A 5478-nucleotide genomic window follows, 5' to 3' on the forward strand; every position below is an offset into this window, starting at 1 on the left:
TGCAAGAAAATAAAAATAAACTTATAATCATGTACAGATTTATTAAAAATATTTATATTCGTATTAGGTATTTTCCCTTCCTACTTAAAAGATTTAATAAAAAAATACTTAGACATAATTAATTACACACAATCGACGTAGTTTCCTTACACTGTGTTGATTACGGATCATTACTATACCTGGATATTTCACTGGCAAGATTTAAAAAGAACATAGGTAATCGTGTTGTCGATAAGTATATCATTTAAACCTTTGATTTAAACGTCAAAGAGGAATATAGACGGCGTCTGGTTCAGTATGGCTCAAACTAAGGAGCTACCGATTGTCCCACATTCTTAATTTTCGCTCAACATACATGGGCCTAATATCATTGGACATCGTTCGTTCCGCACTGAACGTATATTTATGTAAATATAAGATAAACATTTTAGAACACTTGTAACTTATGGAAGTAATAAGAACACGTAGCAAGATCCTAATCGTTATACACCTTTCATGTCATTCCTCTACTTAAGAGGGAAGTATAGCACGTACTCGTCCATACAAATAGAAAACGTTATTCCACTTCTGAATAATTATCCATGATTTTCAAAATTTTACACCTAAAAAAAAATATTAAAAAAAAGCGAAGCGATCGACATCAAAATCAAAGTGATATGTTAAGATTTAGTTAGAAAACGTTTTTTCCCGAAATGGAAATTTTATGAAAAAAGTACATTTTCTCATTAGGGGTTGTGCACAAATCACGCGAGGTGTTTTCGGCTACTTTTTGACCCCCCCCTCCCCCTTGGTGATATTTGATGAGGTTTTTGGCTGCCCCCCTCCCCCCACACAACCTCACGTGTATTTTTTTTCATTCGACCTAATTTTAAGATAAATAGCATTGTATATAGAAAATCTTGTTTATTTTTCTATTTTCGTTAAATAGACTCGCTATTTTAAAGAGCAGAGTGAAGATTTATGTTTAACGAAACCGAGAAAAAGTATCTACTCATGTGGAAGGCTTTTTTTCTTAGTTTCGTTCACTGTAGAAAAATACACGTGAGGTTTCCTTATACCCCCCTTCCCCAACGTTATCTATCGTGATTTTTTCTGACCCCCCCTTCCCCCCTGGAACCTCGCGTGATTTGTGCACAAGCCCTTAGCTATACTTCCCTCTTAAATTAGCAAAATTTTACATGAATGTTCACGTTCTATAGTATGTATACAAATAATAATTTACGTTAATCGTGTCACATTGATACCCGGCAGTCACAAAATATCTATAAAATACATTCGAATTTAGAAGCCACAAGCGTTGCCTCGTTCCTACCAGATAAATGTCTTTGTACATTCCATAGAATAGGAATCCTCTAGACGGAGTTTAGAGCAATTATTTCATGCAACCGATGCTGCCAAAAATGCGGGGGTGCACGAGACGAGGTGAGCGAAGTCCCGTGCCGTGATTGGTCCGTTCAAACGACGAACGAGTTCACGGACGTCACACAAACACACTTTCGACTCGAACATGGAGTAAAATTACCGTATGCGTGGCAGCGGGGGTAGCGCGACTATGCTCAGTCTAGAGGATGTTTTGTCTGTGGTACATTCATAATTCATAACACTAATTATTGTGGTAGATGTTCATTACACTGGTATAAAATCTTGCTGCAATAGAAAAAACCGACAGTCTGGCAAGGGAACTCAAAGCTATGTCACGCGCCGCCGCCGCCAGCGCCACCAGCTTATTTTTTCTTAAAATACACATTCACCTGTAAGATTAATTCAATGAATATTTGCGGCCAATTGTTGTACGGGTCACACATATCAATGTCACTAAAAACCCACATATTAAAAATGGTTCCAATTGTAAGGAACCCAAGAGTCTGTAGTCTGTGGTTAATGTTTCTTTGGATTGGCATATATAATGATGTTTTTTTTAACAATTACAGTCTTCATTAGGTTCACGTTAGTGTTGGGTAGGACTCGAGTCCTTTGAGTCATCTGCTTCAAGACTCGACTCAGTTTTTCAGACTTATAATCTGCTTATAATTAAGTCTAAGTACGAGTTCTTTTCAACTTGATAGAGACCTGTGTCTCTTGTAGAGACGTGAGTCTTTTTCAGAGAAGTCTCGATTTTTTTTACAAGCAATTTCGAAATGCATTATCTTTATGTATAATTTATGGATTAGGTACATAAATCATACTATAACACCTAATTTAACGCGTAAAACGAGCTGAGTTCTTCAAATTCAGCTCAAAGGACTCGAGTTCCTACCAACACTAGTTCACGTAGTTCTCGTATAGCCAAAGTTAGGGAATAAAATTGTTATAAAGCCTAATTTTCCCATTGAACCCTTATGCGCATGTACTCCTTTTCCGCACTTTCTTTTTAAAATGTTTTTGAATTCAATGGATATCTATTTCTTATACAGATATAAAATGATTATTTTATATTTCACTTGGGCGATGTTGGGCGCCAACGGCGGAGTTAGGGTTCCCCACGGTAGGTACATTTGTCCACACTGATTTTCAATGAATTACAATATTGATATACAGGATGTCCCATAAGTGACACGTCACAGTGACACTGGAGGTAGACCAGGCCAAGAGGACCCAAACCAACTTAACATGACCCCAGTAAAAGTGGCACGGTTTTCAAGTTATTGCCAAATTAAGGTTTTTCATGAATTTTGACCGTTTTTAACATTGTTAGTGCCAGTGTGCACTCGGAAAGGTCTCGAAGTTAATTTTTTTTATGTGTACGGCATCACGAATAAGTAATTCAGATAACAGAATAGGCATTTTATCGATAAACAATGTAAAATGCAAAAAATTACTGGTTTAATATTGAATTAAATTCACAGCGAAACATTAATTTCGACTTTGACCACCTATCGTGAAAAAAAATTACTAGAAAAGTAATGAGCAAATAACGTCAAGATATTGAGCATGTTATGCAGATTCAAAAATGGTATGACACATGTACCTTGCTGTGCATACGAGCGGGTAAAACAATTCGAGCACCTATTGTAAAATAAAATTATTTTAATAAATTGATTAAACTTCAATCTGCAGTATTTTATTTTCTTTAAACCTTTATCAAATCAATGATATCCTTAAAAAGGGAGATAACCATTTTCCATCTCTTTCTTTTAGGCATTCGGCAAATACGTTTTTTTTATTTCTGTATCCAGAATTAGATATCTTAACATAAATCGTTATTTTTACTAAGTAGCAACGGATTGCAGATTTCCTAGTTTTAACTTATTTTTTATGAGGCTTTCGAAAGATGATAATAAATCCTATTTTATTGCAGGAAGGTACATGTGTCATACCATTTTTGAATCTGCAAAACATGCTCAATATCTTGACGTTATTTGCTCATTACTTTTCTAGTATTTTTTTTTCACGATAGGTGGTCAAAGTCGAAATTAATGTTTCGCTGTGAATTTAATTCAAGATTAAACCAGTAATTTATTGCATTTTACATTGTTTATCGATAAAATACCTATTCTGTTATCTGAATTAACTATTCATGATGCCGTACACATAAATAAAATTAACTTCGAGACCTTTCCGAGTGCACACTGGCACTAACAATGTAAAAAAAAGAGAAAAATTCATGAAAGACCTTAATTTGGCAATAACTCCAAAACCGTGCTACTTTTACTGGGGTCATGTTAAGTTGGTTTGGGTCCTCTTGGCCAGGTCTACCTCCAGTGTCACTGTGACGTGTCACTTATGGGACACCCTGTATAGCGGGGTTTGCTTGGCAATACACGGGCATTTTTGAATTCCCCGTTATCGCGTTACTAATCTAATTTTAATCTGTTGATTGCCAGTTGGAACCCCGGCTCTTACTCATCAGGGGTTAATCCAATTTTTCTTGTCACTGGTCATGGTTACTGACTCTTAAGGTACTTACATTTTAGGCAGTTATAATCCCTTTCCTTGAACGATTCATTATACTACTTAACATATTAGTAGATCGTATTATAACATTTTTTCCCAACGAACTATGTTACTATTGTCGCCTGGCTGACGGGACAGAATAACAACAAAAATAAGTTGACCCTCCCCCGTTTCTCGGGCCTTATGTACGAAATACAGTTTGATATTTTCCAAACTCTTTTCGGTAAAGGAAAAACATGTGAGGAAACCGGATCCTTATCAATAACGCATAGTTTCGCAATAAATCGAAATCTTGTGATTCCCCGATCCCACAGGCTTCATTAGCGAGATGTGTCCAAAAGCCGGGACGAATGCCAAGAAGATGACTATGAAATGTACCGAGTGAAGTAAAAGCAAATAAAAAATCGCATACTGTATCTTCTACCTTTTAGTTTTTATTACAGTTGTGACCCGACATCATTGTATACACTCAAACCACAAGTGTAAGGGCCAGTTGCACCAATAGTATAGTAAATGAAGCAAGTTGTTGTATGGAGACCCATGCATTAATTTCTCGGTCGATGAAATTTAGCTAGGTTATTGTATAGCATGAGCCGAGACTAACATATAAATATCCAAAAAAAAAAACACTCCTAAGTTAGGTAAAAACACAAATCTGATTATATATTGAACCGAGTAATTGCTCAGTCCAAAATTATTTTACAAAATAAGTTATTTGTATCAGTATGTGATACTAGAAAAAAATCTAAAAGTTTTGTGAAACATGAGAATATTTTTTTATGATAATTCCTTTTTTTGCCGCTCATTTTCATCGGAAAATTGCTCTGTCATTTTTTTCTTCTTATATGATCATAGAATATAATTTGGCGCAGTGGGTAAGAAAATCCAAAAAAATGCGTACCCAAATGTATGTATTATAGAACTATTAAAAACTGAGAGCGGAAAATTTTTAGATTTTCATGTTGTAGTTATAAAACGGCAATAAAATGGCATTCCAGTGAAAAAATTAGACTGAGCAATTTTCCGGTCCAAGACACGCCAAAAAATTATATTTTATTAATACTGGGATTTCTGCAAGGTTATTTTTTTGATATTTCATATATTGTTGAAATACGTTACATGAATATGTCCGGTGAAGAAAGTTTAAACGGAGCATTTTTCCGTAAAAAGTTATTAACGATTTAAGACTTTAGGTATTTACTTTAATTCTATTATTATTATTCTTTGGAAATTTATACAATACTTTTTACTTATTGATACTTTATCATACTGTAAAGTTTTTTCTGGCTGAGGAATTACTGCGGGGTCCACTACCTTTATTTACTACACTACAACCACATTTGACAGACTGATCAACGTCAACCGGCGCGCCCCGGCGCTTTACTATGAAACTTACCATACATAAAAATTTTGCGAACTCTTTAACGATATGAACAGTTTGGTGCAACCGACCCTAACTCTTGTTAAAAATTGTATATAAATATCTAGGTACTGGCGCTTTAATGTTGCATCTGCGATGATAGAATCGCCTAATAATAAAAATAAGATGTTCCTACAGGTAAAAAGATAAAAAAAACTACAATA

The sequence above is a fragment of the Cydia splendana genome, chromosome Z (assembly GCF_910591565.1).
Source record: "Cydia splendana chromosome Z, ilCydSple1.2, whole genome shotgun sequence".
In the NCBI taxonomy this organism is placed as follows: domain Eukaryota; kingdom Metazoa; phylum Arthropoda; class Insecta; order Lepidoptera; family Tortricidae; genus Cydia; species Cydia splendana.